The following is a 16,387-nucleotide window of genomic DNA, read 5'->3' as shown; positions in this document are numbered from 1 at the left end:
GAGAAAAGATTATTTCCGACTCCATTTATTTCCAGGTAGAAAAGAATCAGAGAGCCCTGCAGGGTGAAGGCAAAGATGAGGCACTCCGGATAAGTGTTCTTCCCCCTCCGTATTACTTATTTATTAAAGCCAGTGAGGCATAACTAAGAGAAGGGAAAGGAACCGAGGAAGTAGAGAATACAATGGCCCTTAGATTTTAATGGGAGAGATGGCTGGAAGTGATTCTTAAATTATTAAATAAATCGATTTGATTCTTGAAGCTGGTCTCCAAGGTGTGTTTGTCAGTTTCATTATCATTGTCTTCAAGGGTAAGAAGAGTCACTCACGGAGAAAGTTTTATTATTTTTTCCCCTTCCATTTTATTTTGAAGACTGCAGTACATGACCCCTGCCCAATTAAACACTAGCTTCTTTATGTAAGCGAAGCAGCGTTTTTCTGTTTTTATTTTGGCTTTCATTCTTGATCTCATTTGTCTCACAGGCCCACAGACGTGTAACAAGATTGGGTCAGCTGTGGGGCACATGCACTTTGGAGAATCCTGATCCCATTTCAATTATAAGACCGTTTGGTCACAGACGAGCTCTGTGATAATTTGTCCACGCACGGGAGTCCTGTCATTTAGCTATTTGCCTAGCTGAATCCGCTGAGCATTGGAATAATAGGTTGTGCTGCCTCAAATGCCAAGAAAAACACCTTAATGCAAATAGGGGGATTTATGATATTTTATTTTGGGGTTTTGGTATTTGCTCCTTTCTCTCGTATTTCCCTCTCTCCCCTTAACATTCTACTGCCTCCAGCCCAATGGTAAAAATGCTGGAATATCTACATTCTTTTTCTTAATTATCCTCCTGAGGAAAGCAGGCCAAGCACCAGGGTGCAAAAAATTTAAACCATAAATAACAAGCCGAAAGGAAATAAAAGAAATGACACCAGAATAAACTAAGCTATTAACTGAAAGCTTTACATCACCATCGTCCCTGAGCCTGAAAAATCTAAGGCAAGGTGGTTAAGAATTTATTTTCTGAAAAATGTCATTACAATCTGCAGCAATTAAAAATGGATGAAGGAAACATTTCCCCATGATTTCCGGTGGTACTTCAGGCACTGACGCGTGAAACATTTTGGGCAACATAGTTTCCACTCCTTTCTTGAGAACAAGTAGTGCTAAAAAGGACAGATCTGGGTCCTTTGGGGGCGTCATGCTTCCTGGACCTGGGGCGCTGGCAGGGTTGGGATAACGGAAGTGAGCGAAGTCCAGGGTAGCGAGCGCTCCTCCCTGGACCCGCTGCGTAATTGTTTCTTTTCAACTCTGTACACCTGGTGTAAAGAACTCCATTCACACCTGCAAGCCTGCCAGCTTTCCAATTACGGTCTTGCAGTTCAATTTCCTGGATGCTCCCCAACCCTGGGAGTGGGGAGAACGTGCTTGTATGTTGGCAACACAGAACACCGGAGGAGGGGACACCTCTGTGCAGGTGTAGGGCGCATCGGCCGGTGCAGGAGGAGTTTTTGCTTGCTTCTCAGCTGCCTTGAGGCCTGGGGACTCCTTGCGGACTCAAGTCTGCTTTGCCAAGTGAGCCAGTCCTACTTTGGCGGCTCGGTCTGGACATAAGCCCAGAGTGTGCAGGAGTGTGTGTGTGTGTGCACGTGGCCAGCATGCAGGAGTGTGTGTGTGTGTGCACGTGGCAGGCAAGCACACACCTACCAGCTGTCTTGCCCGTTGTCTCCCGCTAGCCCTCCAATCTGGGGGCAGAATGGGCTCCATGTGAGATATAGAGAAGGCTTGGCTTTTCCATATGACTGAAAGCAAGTTAGGTGAGAAAAGCAGGGTGTGGCAAAGTGTGTGTGCGAAGATCTAAGTTTTGTGAAACAAACCATGACAAGCCGCTTAAACTCGGTGGGAATGTTAAGAAGGACTGTACTGGATTATGTAAGTTCAGAGGAGGAAAATCTAGGACATGTGCTGCATTCTTAAAATGAGTTACTAGAGTAGGGGTAAGAGAATGCAGTGAAGATGCTGATAGGAGAAGGGGTAAGGCATCCATGATGACAGCATTCTACCTCATTTCTGCAAAACTAATACAGTGTGTCTGTAAAGTCATGGTGAACTTTTGACCGGTCATAGGAAAGCAACAAAAGACGATAGAAATGTGAAATCTGTACCAAATAAAAGGAAAACTCTCCCAGTTTCATACCTATTCAGTGCAGTTCGATGTGGGCTCACGCACAGATTTTTTAGGGCTCCTTAGGTAGCTACCCGTATAGCCTCTACAGCAGGGGTCCCCAAACTTTTTACACAGGGGGCAAGTTCACTGTCCCTCAGACTGTTGGAGGGCTGTACTATAAAAAAAAAACTATGAACAAATCCCTATGCACACTGCACATATCTTATTTTAAAGTAAAAAAACAAAACAGGAACAAATACAATATTTAAAATAAAGAACAAGTAAATTTAAATCAACAAACTGACCAGTATTTCAATGGGAACTATGCTCCTCTCACTGACCACCAATGAAAGAGGTGCCCCTTCCAGAGGTGCAGCGGGGGCCGGATAAATAGCCTCAGGGGGCCACATGCGGCCCACGGGCCTTAGTTTGGGGACCCCTGCTCTACAGACTCATCACTGACTGATGGCCTACCAGAACAGGGTTTCTCCACCAAACTGCCGGTTTCCTTCAACTGCTTATCTCACCGAGTAATGTTATTCCTATGTGGTGGTGCTTTGTTATAAACACGTCGATATTCACATTGCACTTTGGTCACGGATTTGAATTTAGCGAGCCACAGAACACACTGAACTTTCCTCTATACCGTCCACATCTCGACTGGCATGGCCATGGGCTGCTCTGCTGTATACACGGTGTTACGTCATCATCTGCGCATGCGCACATGCTGCCACATCATCCTACAGAAACTGGGGATTTTTTCCTTTTATTTGGTGCAGATTTTACATTTCTATCATCTTTTGTTGCTTTCCTGTGACCAGTCAAAAGTGCACCATGACTTTACGGATACACTGTATATATATATTAAAGTTGAACTGTTTTACCGTACTTTTCTCATCTCTCCTCCAAAAGTGCTTCCTCTGGAAAATCTTCAGGGGCAGGTACTCAGCACTCAGTTTTGTGTGGGCTTTTTTTCTGCCATGTTCTAGGGTCACCCTCTGCAGCTGTGTTTCTGGCTTGAGCCGAGAAAGAAAGAGCAGAGCCACTGTGCCTGAAGGAAAAAAACGATGTTAACTGTGCTTCTTGTCTCCCCTCCCCTCTGTTCTGATCAAGGGGACAGAGGTAGGAAGAGACTTTCTCAAAAAGCCAGACTCCTCTTAAATGGACACGATGCCCTTTGGGCAGGCAGAGGCGTTCGTTCAGTAGGGAGGAGACCTCTGGAGACTGACTAGGCTTGTCTGGCTTTCCCATCACCCCCAGGGAAAAAACAGACTTTGTGGGAAGCAAAGCTAGTATCTGCAGATGGATGACAGGGCAGCAGTTTTCAGCTCAACATAAGGAAGAGCTTTTTAACCACCTGAGCTGACCACCGGCTGGGCCATTTTGCACAAAGAGTAGGGGGTCTCATCGCTGGCAGGGTTTAGAGCCTGGTGATGCCTCGGTCAAAATTCTTGCACCACGTGGCTCTGGATTTTAAGACCTCAAGGGTTGCACTATATAATATGCTAGCCAAGCCACATGTGGCCACTGAATACTAGAAATGAGGCTAGTGCAACTGAAAAACTAATTTTAAAATTTTAATTATATATATATACACGTGTGTGTGTGTGTGTGTGTGTGTGTGTGAGAGAGAGAGAGAGGGAGAGAGAGAGAGAGAGAGAGAGAGAGAGTAATGGCTGCAGATGTGCAGAACATCAGCCCCAGACGGGGGTTGCTGGATGGATCCCAGTTGGGGTGCATGCAGGAGTCTGTCTTTCTGCCTCCCTGACTATCACTTGATAAAAAAAGAAAGTATATATATATGTGTGTGTGTGTGTAGGTGTGTGTGTGTGTGAATGCGCATAGATGTGAATGTACATATATATGAATGAAACAAAATCAATATCTTGGAGAGATATATTCACTTCCATGTTCATTATAGCATTATTCACAATAGCCAAAATATGGAAACTACTTAGGTGTCTGTTGATAGTGAATGGATAAAGAGACGGTGTGTATATATAACATTGTGTTTTATCCACCACACATATATAATGGGATATTATTCAGCCACAAAAAAAGAAGGCAGTGTTATTTGTGACAATATGGATGAACCAGAAGGGTATTATGCTAAGTGAATAAACCAGATAGAGAAAAGCAAGTATTGCATCATTTATATATGGAATCTAAAAAACAAAAGAGTTGAACTTATAGAGTAGGATGGTGGTTGCCAGGATCTGAGAGGTAGGGAAAATGGGGAGAGGTTAGTTAAAGGGTACAAACTTTCAATTTTAAGGTGAATAAGTCCTGAGGATATAGTGTACATCACAGTGACATAGGCAATAATACTGTATTACGTACTTGAAATTTTCTAAGAGTAGATTTCAAACATTCTAATACACACACAAAACAGTAACTGTGTGAGGTGATGGATGTGGAAATGATTGCCTATGGCAATACACACCCCCCCCCCAAATCACCACTTGTACACTTTGATACATACAATTTTATTTGCCAATTATACCTTAATAAACCTGGAGGAAAAAAAATTAATTTAAAAACTGAAGCAGTGTAAAATATCTTTTTCTGTCAGACATCCTTCATTGTTTTGGTAGCGCTACATTACACTTCACTGGAAATTCAACAGCCAAATGGAGATGTCAGGAAGTGCGAGCACTCATCAGATTTTGAAGACCTAGTATAAAAAAGACTAAAATATTTCATTAATAATTTTTATATTAAGAACCCATTGAAGTAATGTTTTGAAAAGATTGGATTAAGCAAAGTACATTGTTAAAATTAATTTCATGTTTAAAAAAATGTGACTACAAGAAAGTGTAAAATTATATCTGGGGCTCGCATTGTATTTTTATTGAGCAGAGAGGGTTGGTGATTCTGTACAATTGTTCTTGTCCTTGATGTGGATCTGTAGATAGAGTTACTCCACGGACGTTTGTGGCTTCCACGCCGGCCACCCAACAGAATTTTTATTAGTGATACTAGTGGAACTCGTGTCACGAGCATCTGGATTTCAAAACAATGACCAGTGCAATGATGTTGGGAGCTCTGGGAACTTCTGGTGTGATTTATTATACAAGAGCTGAGCTTGCGTGTTCAAAAACTGGTGTTTAAATTAATAGGATGAGTTTTCTTTTAAAAATTGGAATATATAACCCAAATTTTATTCACTGCCTTTACCAAGAAGTTAAAGTTGAATAAAAAAAAATCTTTCTTTGTTCTGTATCATTAAAATACATCCCAAGAAAGGCCTAGACACACAGTGGTAGACTCTAAATTAAGCAGTAAGATATGCACTTTTAGTTTCCCTAATATTCCACCATTGAAAAAGTAGGTTAGAACTAAAATAAACACGCTGCCTTGGAATGAGAATTAATAGGTGCTAGCACTGCTGGTGGGAAGCCCCATTGTACAGCTGCATTTTGGAATATGTTGCTTTGTCAAAAAACCCAAAGGTATTCTTCCCTTTGGAATTAAATCTTCATTTAGAGGTGTTTTTTTTCTTAACCACTTGTTCCATGTGTTTTAAAAAGTACCCTTATTGAGCTACTATGACATTTCGTTCCTTATGTCATATCCTGTCACATCCTCTGAAGGAAATGGCCCTTCTCTGTCACTCCTTGGGAAGCCCAGTGTAAACAGTGCCATGGTTCCCTGGAGGAAGGGCTGTACTAATTATGATATGTATTTTGGAGGTTCTGGAAAATACACCTTGTTGTCATTCCACTAGGGATACCTGAGGACGATGAGAGAGGGAGATGGGGTGGGGTGGAGGGATTGCAACCAAGCCTATGGTTCTTGCTCTGCTTGCCTCTTTGATCCTGGGTCATATGCTTTTCAAATTAGGCATGAATTCTATTCTCGTTGTCCAAAAAATATATTCCTCATTTAGAGTAAGCTAAAGCGAAGACTGGTCTCATTATATATGGAGGCTGCTAGAATCAGGTTGGGATCTGAGCATGAACGAATGGGAACAGAAGAGAATCCCAGAGTCTTGAGCAGGCCCTCATTTCTGTCACTCACTGGGAGAAGAGAAGGAGAAAGGCAATTCGAGCACAATCCAGAGCCTATTATCGGGGCGGAAGCAGGCAAGGTGTTGATGTTAGTGCTGAAGGAAGACAGTTTAACTATCACCTTCTGCAATGAAAGTTTTAAAAGACAATTTAAGTATCACCTTTTAAAATGAAAATGCTAAAAGTTTAGCCTAAGCTGCTATTGGGACCACAAACGACAACTCCTTTTTAAAGAGATAAAAGGAAAACACCACTGCAGAATACCTGGCCAACAAACTATCATGTGGCTCAAATCGTGACCTCGTTGTTCTGAATAGTCTGACTCCTAAAGCCCTATCTTTGGTGGGTAGCCCTTGGAGCTTTATGGCGTATGAGGCATACATGAGATCAAAGGCTACGGTGGGTTCCTAGGTTCAAGCCAGGATTACTACTAGACTGTTGTGTGACCTAACCTCAGAAGTTGCAAGACAGAGGGATTTCCTGTTTTAGTTCTATCGTGATTTAGGGGAAATGACTACTGTCATGGGCTTTATATGTTTTGCTTTTGAATGCTCACAGTAACGTGGAAGGTAGGATGCACATTCTGAAAATGAGGACACTGAGGCTCTGAGAGATGAAATAATGTGCCCCAAGTTAAATAGCCATTGAGCAAGGGACTTGGTGTGTATTGTCAGGTCTGTCTGACCGCAAATCCATGTTCTTTCTTACTACACTATATTAAATTCTTTTCAATATATAATCAGTATCTTTCCAGCTATAATTTAAGCTTATTATCTCAGTGCTTGGTGGAAATGGAGCTGTTATTCTTGATTTCCATTCAAAAAGCCTTTTATGTATTTTAAGATGGCCACCTCAGCCTTCTCTTACCTTTTTCTTGCCTGTTGTACAGAACGAAGGGAGGGTGACGTTCATACTCCTGAACTGGCTTTGTTTCTTTTAATTGACATTTAATACGTATCTATGCAGATGCTTCTTGCTTATAGGAAACTGGCTGTTTTATCTCATTCCTTATTCATCCAAAGGATTTCTCAGTGTATAGGCTGTATGTTATACACTGGATTAGAAGCTGGACATTGAAAGACTAAGATCTGTGCCAGAGTATAAAAAAGAGCACCTGCCTCTGTCTGAACAGGACAGAGAGTACTTCACGGGGCTGATTGCAGTAGAGCTGGGTGCTGGATGATGAATAAGAAGACTGATGGCATGTGTGGACCTCCAGGGATACAGGACAGCAAAAGGAACCTCACGTGCAAAGTCACAGGAGCAGTCACAGCACTGTGTAGGGGAAGAGGACACATTCTGGTACGACTGGAAGATGTAGGTTGTACACAGGAAGAGGGCAGAAGATGATTCAGGGCAAGCATCAGGCCACAGAGAGTTTCTATGTCATGGTAAAGAGTTCATACTTTGTTTTTAATTTTGAGAATTAAAAATATATGAATAATTTAATAGGTATCTATGTCTGTATTTCTACCACCCATAATTGAAAACCATTAACATTTAACCATACTTCTTTTTAGCTTTTTTTAAAAAAGAAGTCAAACAACAGAGATACATTTAAATCAGCACCTCTTGCTTAATTTCTTTCTCTTAAACCCCTTCCCCGAGGCAATGGTTACTCATTTGTATGTATCCTTTTAGAATCATTTAAACTACATTTTGCACACATAGATTGTGCTGTAGTGCATCATTCTGTATCTTTTCTCTCCCCTCAATGTTGTTTTTGGCTCTATCCATGTTGATAGATCAATTCATTCATTTTAACTGTTGTATAGAATACCATTTTATGAATACAGTATTTTATTTATTCATTTCCTTATTGATGGTGATACTGGTTGTTTCCAGTTTTATGCTATGAAAAATGATGTTGCAGTTGGCATCTTTATCCTTATTTCTCTAGGGAACAGTATCCGCTTTTTCCTGATGATGAAAAAGCCATGTTGCAGAGTGGAGGATTTATTAAGAAAACAAATTATAAAACAATAAGCACAAACAGATCTGCGGGGCTTTTCTCTGGAGAGTCTCACTCAGGGACAGGATCTGAGGGTCATATTTTGGGGGGGAATATTTTTTGGTAACAAGTTTCCTATGTAATTCTTTTTATTTAAGGAAGCTATGAAATGGCTTACGAAGTACATATACCCATGTACTTTCTCCTGAGAGAGGTGTGGGGCCACTGTAGGGTTTTATGTCAAGAGGTGTCATAATATAGTTTGTGTTCAGAAATACTACTTTGGTGACAACATGAACAATATTCTGAGTTTAACTTCTTTGGAAGGTAGTTCATTTTAGGGATGCAAAGTGAAGTACTACATGGTCCCTAAAGGCAAGTAACTTGCAATTTACTAGAACATTTTACAGAAATGTGGGCAAATGGGACCCAAGATCTGAAGGTTTCTGATCCACAGACAAACTGTTTCCTGGCCCAGGGTTTCTGGAAGGGATCACACCTTTGAGGAACAGCTGGTCAATGGCAGCACCCACATTGCCCTTGTCTGTCCACCTGGGAGGTTATTCTTTATGTTTTCCATATCTTTGTTCTCCTATGTCTTTTTCTGGGAAGAAAGTTGAAAAAATATCTAACTATGGTTTATATGTTGTATAAATTTCATATTCCCCCATTTTCCATAAATGTGAAGTATCAAGATCTGTACTAGTTTTAGTAAGTTTCCAATTCACGCAGAACCAAGAAAAATAATATAGCATTTAATAATCCAACAATTCATTTCAATATTAACACCCTTTTCTGAAGCCTAAAGGAATGATGCTTCTAACCCATACACGAGGGCAGATATTAGGTATTATATATTAGGAGTCTCAGGGACCATCCTGTTACAACTCCCTCATTTAACCAGATGGCAAACTAACATTCCAAGAGCAGAACAGGTTTATTCGAGACCATTCTGCGAGTTAGTGGTGGAGCCAGGGCTGGAACGAAGGTCTCTTTGCCTTTGTTCTTTCTGCACACTTGTAATTATCTGTACAAATAAGCCGCACCCCTTCCTGTTTTTAGGGGGTGGTGGCTGGGAAATCACCCGGTCACCTTTGGGATGGGCCAAACAGTAAGTAACTCCTATGTCATGCTCCCTTGAGAGAACTCCCTTCCCCAAGCAGCTCAACATCTGTGCTACCAGCTGAGCTCTCCCGCTAGCCTGTGCTGCTTACGGGACCAGGCAGCCCTTTCTCATTGTGATCCTGCTTCCTGTGGCTAATGGAAGCTCAAAGTTCTTTTTGAAGTTAATGGAGGAGCTCTGCTCTTAGATAAGCTTTGAGGGAAACGAAGCAAGAAACTACAGAGAGACATATTCCGACCTGCCAAGGGGAGGGGCTACTTTTAAGCCGGGAAAGAAGACATTACTGTTGAGTGAAAGAATCCTTTTGAGCCTTTATTACTGTCTCTTAGATGGAATACTTTTATGTTGAGCGTATTGATACAAATGCAGTGCCTGAGTCAAAACTTTTATTTTCAGAGAGAAAAAGCTCTTTTAGAGTTTTTATTTTTCCACTATCAGTTATCTACCTCCAGCTTCTCAGAAAAGTACTATTCTGTGTAGTGACAAAGATATATTGTTTGATTTGACATCAGAAGAACAGGGTTCAAGTCGTGGCCTTGCTACTTATTCACTGTGTGATCATGGCCAAGTCACTTCTCCTCACATTCAGCTCGGTCTCCTAAGTCTCAGATGGCAGTGGTTAGGACCTGCATCCCATGGTTTATGCATCTATTTATTTTTGTACACTCTTTTATCCACCTGTTATGTGGCAGGCACTGAGCTAGGTGCTAGGAATGCAACGTGAGGCACGGTCCCTGCTGCCATGGAGTTGACATTCCGGCGAGGGGGATGAGCAAGTCATCACAGTAATGAAATGTATTACAAACTGATTGCACTCCCGGAGGGCCAGCAATATGGTTCTATTAGAGCAGTGGTAGTCAACCTGGTCCCTACCGCCCACTAGTGGGCGTTCCAGCTTTCATGGTGGGAGGTAGTGGAGCAACCAAAGTATAAATAAAAAGATAGATTTAACTATAATAAGTTGTTTTATAAAGATTTATTCTGCCAAACTTAGCAAAGATCTGACATAAAGTACTTGGTAAGTAATTATTATTATATGCTTTAACTTGCTGTAACTCTGCTTTATAAATTTTACAGAGTAAAGTTACTTCCTTATTTTATAAATCACCATTACCGTGGAACCAGTGGGCAGTTAGAAAATTTTACTACTAACAGAGATACAGAAGTGGGCGGTAGGTATAGAAAGGTTGACTACCTCTGGGTTAGAGAGTGCAGCAGCAGGATTGGTCTTCCTGAAAGGGTGGAGAGAAGGGAAAGTGGGAAAATGGTTGAGGGAAGGGTTCCCTGAGGAAAAGAAATTTAAGCTTGAATCAGAAAGACACCACAGTTGAGAGTAGGATGAATGTGTTCCCAACTATCTCAGTGTTTGCGCATCCTGGCGTAGTGACGAATATCTCTCCTGTTCACTCTCAAGAGAATCCCAGTTTGGATGATAAATTATATGGTCTCCTGTGATGGTTAGTTTTATGTGTCCACTTGGCTCAGCTTTAGCCCCCAGTTATTCCCTGAAATGCCTATCTAGGTATAATTGTGAAGGTATTTTATAGACGTGAAAGAAAGCCTATAATCAGTTTACCTTACAAAGATTGTCCTAGATCAGGGGTCCCCGAACTATGGCCCGCGGGTCACATGCGGCCCCCTGAGGCCATTTATCCGGCCCCCGCTGCACTTCCGGAAGGGGCACCTCTTTCATTGATGGTCAGTGAGAGGAGCATAGTTCCCATTGAAATACTGGTCAGTTTGTTGATTTAAATTTACTTGTTCTTTATTTTAAATATTGTATTTGCTCCCATTTTGTTTTTTTACTTTAAAATAAGATTTGTGCAGTGTGCATAGGGATTTATTCATAGTTGTTTTTTTATAGTCCGGCCCTCCAACGGTCTGAGGGACAGTGAACTGGCCCCCTGTGTAAAAAGTTTGGGGACCCCTGTCCTAGATAATCTCACGAGCTTGATCCAATCAATTGGAAGAGCGTAAGTGCAGAACTTAGGTTTCTCTGGAAAAGAAGAATATTCTGCCTGAACAACAGCATTGGCTCCTGCCCGAGATTGTCCTGCCCTTCCTGACAGCTTGCTTTGTGGATTTCACACTTGCCTAGCCAGCCCCAACAATCACAAAAGACATTTTCTTGCAAAAAATCTCTTAATAGATATTTTCTAGTGGTTCTGCTTCAGTGGTAGACTCCTGACTAGTACACCCCCTACCCACAGAGCCGGGTCTACTGTGCCACAGTGGCCGAGGGAACTGGAGTGAGAAGGGTTGTCATTTTCCAGGGCCCTAGACTGTGGTGGAGTTTTGGTTGCTACAGTGACTGGGGCTACGATTGAGACTTAGTGCCCAGGTGCTAGGCTTCTAAACGCCCTGCTGCGCACAGCAGCCCTGCATGACGTGAGAGATGTCTTACCTAAAATGCCCATAACACTCCATGCACAAACACTGGGACTTTTGCAAAATGATAATGATAAAAAGGGACAGTGGCAAGGGAGGTAAGGGCTCTGGCAGAGGTTGCTGACATGCCAGGCCATAGACTTAGGTGAATTAGGAGAGAAGTATAGAAAGGAAATTATTCAGAGGGTTCAATGAGCTGGAAATCTCAACAAAGTTGAAAAATAATTCTAGAGGGAGTCAATGAGCAAGCAAGTTGGTTGGAGAGGAGATTATCATCTTGAGGTAAGATGCTGGAATCGAGCATTTGAAGGTGAAGTAGTTCCCATGGATGACAAAGTCCGTGTGTTACCATGGAGGTTGGTGGTAGAGGTGAATAAAGAAGGCCACGGGGACTTAGGTCAAGAGTAACAGATGGGTGATCCATGCACATATTTTGATGCAGAGAAAGGCAAGTCCAAAGTTGCGAAGAACAGATGAAATGATGGATTGGAAAGTGATCTGTGAACTCTCAGTGGAGTTACGATTACAGAACCTCAAGCAGAAGGGGTCCTGTCTCTCGGCACTGCACGTTCGTGATTCAGGACTCGGCTTGCCTGGGGAAGGTGAAGCAGATTCTGCGGGCCTTCATGCTCAGAGGAGAAGTGTGCTGCCGGAGTGTGGCCTTTACCTTGCTGTGGCCCCTCTCCCTGCATCCCAAAGCATGGCAGGTGCCTCCTGACCTGACTGTCACTCATAGAGTTGTGTGACACGATACAGGGATGACAGCTCATACAAAGCAATAAAGAGAACTGAGAAACAGAGAGCAAAAGTGGCACATCTTAGATGTAGTGTGCATCCAGGGGCAAGATGAGATTAAAACCATTCAGCATTTATTTAGAGGCCAAGCCAGACAGGGACTTGGGTGCTTACTCACACCTAGAGTAACTTCACTGTCATTTCTGTCTGTATGACTATGGGGATTTGGTGCCTGCCCCAGAACTTGTTTCTCTCTTAAAGAAGGGGATCCAAAACACATTGGTCACAGGGTGATAGATGCCATGTGATGCTATGGATACACTTTGTACAGGTGTGGTCAAGATCAGCCATGGCAGTGAAACATACTGAGCCTCTATTAAATAAGGAGGTTGTTCTGACTCTGTTGTTTCAGAAGACTCCTTTTATTTAAAGACAAATAACCACATTGTTTATGCTTCTTTCTATATTTCTTCTGTAGCTAAATTTTGGTGGCTCTTACTGTGAGCTTTATGGTTTAACTAGAATACCAGCCCAGACTGCTGGCCTTGGGCAGGGTTCCTCAGAGTGACAATTAGGTGGTGGGATTTATTAGCTCATCGTAAAATTTAAATATAATTGTAATGAAATTTTCTTTTTAAAATGTATTTATTGATTTTAGAGAGAGAAGAAGAAAGAAAGAGAAAGAAACAGAAACACCAATTTGTTTGATGTACTTGCCCTGACTGGGGATCAAACTTGCAACCTTTGTGTATCAGATGACAGGCTAACCAGCTGAGCAATCTGGCTAGGGCATAATGAAGTTTTTTTTATGGAAACTCAAATCAATAAAGATTATTATCTCACTTCTTAGCTGGGGAACTAGGTGCAGAGAAGGCCCGTGATTGAAATGAGATCATGCAGCAAATCAGCACAAGGATTGGCTTTGAAGTTGCAGTTGTCTAATAATGGTGGCATTTGAGTGCTTTGCCATGAGCTAAGGGTTTTGCATGGTTTATCTGGACAATTCCTTACAACTATTCTATCATCTCATCACCACCATCATCATCACTATCACCATCACCACCACTACCATCATCATCATCATTATTATCATCACCATCATTACCATCATCACCATCATCCTCACCATCATTACCATCATCACCACCATGAGTATCACCATCATTACCATCATCATCATCATCATCATCATCACCATACCAATCTGCAAATTATAGATCAAGAAACAGATACCCATTTTTTTTTCAGAGTTAGGTAATTAACACATGGTAGGTTTTGAACCCAAGCTATCTGGCTCTATCTCCAAGCACACTGAACTCCTGTCTTGCACTGCTCTGCCTTGTCTTGCCTCCTTGTACCACTTCACTGCCAATCAATATAAAGTCACTTGGCCAGGAGCTGTGCTGGATGGGAGTTAAGAGCATACTAGAATACCAGAGAGAGTGATAGAGATTGATAGGCCATTCACATAAGGATAACGCTAAGCTGTTTTCCAGGTTGCTGCAGAGCAGCCACGCTCTGTTACTACGCGTGCATCTCTTATGTGAGTGCCAAGGTTGTGTTATATGATATTCTGACATGGCCTTCAATGTTAAGATGGCCTCTTTCTGGGTAGGCACGGTCTTCAGATGGAGTGAGATTATTTTGATGTCTCTTAATTTTAAAAGAGATAGATTCTTAGTCAGGAACAGAACCGTGAGGATGGAGAGAACTCAACTCTCTTTGTGGGTAGGCTCTGAAGGATGAGGATGTCTAGGAGTAGGCCCCTGCGTGGGGGCCTTGGGAATGCTGGCTGTCAGGCTGCGATGCAGGAGGGACAGGAAGGAGACGAGGGTTATGGTGCTCTGCTAACTGAAAAGGAGTGAGCAATGTTTTGTAAGAGAGATGACCTAGATTTTTGGTAAGCTCTGTGCTTTTCTGTTTTGTTATTCCCAGTCACTAGGAAAGCCTTTTGAACTGTTCCAGCTCAGAGCCAACCATGCTGCCATGTATGCAGAGAAGAGGTAACCTGTGAACACCGCGTCAGTTGTCAAGTGGGAGCTGTGCTGCCTCTTGGAACATGCAGCAAATTTGGCCAGAACGTCTAGCCGAGAGGTGCAGTTTCCTAAATAGGGTCCCAGTGTCCCAAGAAGCTCTTTTCAGAAGAATCACTTTTAGAGTCACACCTAGAGGTTTGTCTTTTTGAGGACGGTGGTGTCATTTCTTCGTTGTCTAGGCTAAAGCCTGCACCTCCCGTTGCCTGGTAAGCTGTTCTTTTGGAGGAATGAGCTGCCCTGGAGCTGTGAGGGCGGACGTTTCCGTTCTGAGTTCTACCATCATGAACAAACTCCCGTGGGTGCTTACCAAACACACAGCTTGCCATCACTGTGGCCATCAGAGAGCTTCACTGCAGAGAAAGAGTTAAAAAACGTAATTGCTATTGTATATAGTTTTATAACAACACTCAAGTATTAAAGTAGAAAAAATTTAGCCATAGTCTGCTACATCAAAACATTAAACTATTTTCATGTTTTTATGTCATAATAATCATAGATATGGTACAGTTTATAGGTCTTCTTCTGTATGTGTGTGTGTGTGTGTGTGATGTTTTTGTTTTGTTTTTCCATACTATAGGGATAATATGCTCCAGATTCTCTGAAACAACTTGTGTTCATGGATTCTTTTTTCTTTCTTTTTTTTCTCACAGAGACAGAGAGAGAGAGAGTCAGAGAGAGGGATAGACAGACAAGAACGGAGAGAGATGAGAAGCATCAATCATTAGTTTTTTGTTGTGACACCTTAGTTGTTCACTGATTACTTTCTCATATGTGCCTTGACTGTGGGGCTACAGCAGACCGAGTAACCCCTTGCTCGAGCCAGCGACCTTGGGTCCAAGCTGGTGAGCTTTGCTCAAACTCGATGAGCCCGCACTCAAGCCGGCATCCTCGGGGTCTCAAACCTGAGTCCTCAGCATTCCAGTCTGATGCTTATCTACTGCGCCACCGCCTGGTCAGGTGCGTTCATTGATTCTTGATTCTTAAAAGGCTAATTATTAAATGTATAATGAAATATGAGTTAGTTGTATAGATTTGTAAGATGATAGGAATGAATTCATGCATTAGGGAGAAATTATTTGTCACAATGTTGCAATTTTTTACACATTAAAAAGATTTTGAGCCTGACCTATGGTGGCGCAGTGGATAAAGCATTGGCCTGGAATGCTGAGGTCGCCAATTCAAAACCCCGGGCTTGCCAGGTTAAGGCACATATGGGAGTTGATGCTTCCCGTCCCTTCCCCTTTCTCTCTCTCTCCTCTCTAAAATGAATACACTCTTAAGCCATGTTTTGACGTAGTCTTCATATTTCTAATGCTTTTCTCGTGAATGTGTGTCTCAGCGGGGGGCGGGGGGGTGATTTTTGCCCTGCAGCAGATATTTCGCCAGGTCTGGACACATTTTTGGTTGTCACAGCTAGGGGATGGCACTACTAGCATCTAGTGGGTAGAGGTCAGAGTGCTGCTGGTCATCTAAGTGCACAGGACAGCTCCTGCCACAGAAGATGATCTGGCCTGCAATGTCAGGAGAGCTGAGGTAGAGAAACCCTGTTCCAACAGAAAACGGTGATTTCATAGTTCTTTGAGCAGATGCCTAGTTCACTTAAGCATCCCCTGCTCCCTCCACAGGATATCAGCTATCTCTGGTTTCTTAGTGTTGTGTGAGCATCTTCAGGTGGGTTATTGCTTTGGCTGGCAGTGGGTTATTCAGAGGGTGGAGGGGGGAGGTTCCAGCCACCACCTTACTCCTCTGGGTTTGGGAATCATCCTTGGGACAGGTGGGAGGGCAGGGCTTTTCTACATATTTGTAGAATATGGCTGTTTGTAGTTACTAAACACATACAGGCTGTTTGTAGTTACTAAACTTTATTAGTTACTGAACTTTAAATGAGTGAACCCTTAGGCAGCAGGAACACAGTGGAGCAGGCGTGAGGCTGGGAGGAAAGGCAAAATCTTGGCACCCATGGGGCTCAGGGATCTCAA

Source organism: Saccopteryx bilineata, chromosome 6, assembly GCF_036850765.1.
Source record: "Saccopteryx bilineata isolate mSacBil1 chromosome 6, mSacBil1_pri_phased_curated, whole genome shotgun sequence".
NCBI classification, from domain to species: Eukaryota; Metazoa; Chordata; class Mammalia; order Chiroptera; family Emballonuridae; genus Saccopteryx; species Saccopteryx bilineata.
Note: the sequence above shows the minus strand (reverse complement) of the source record.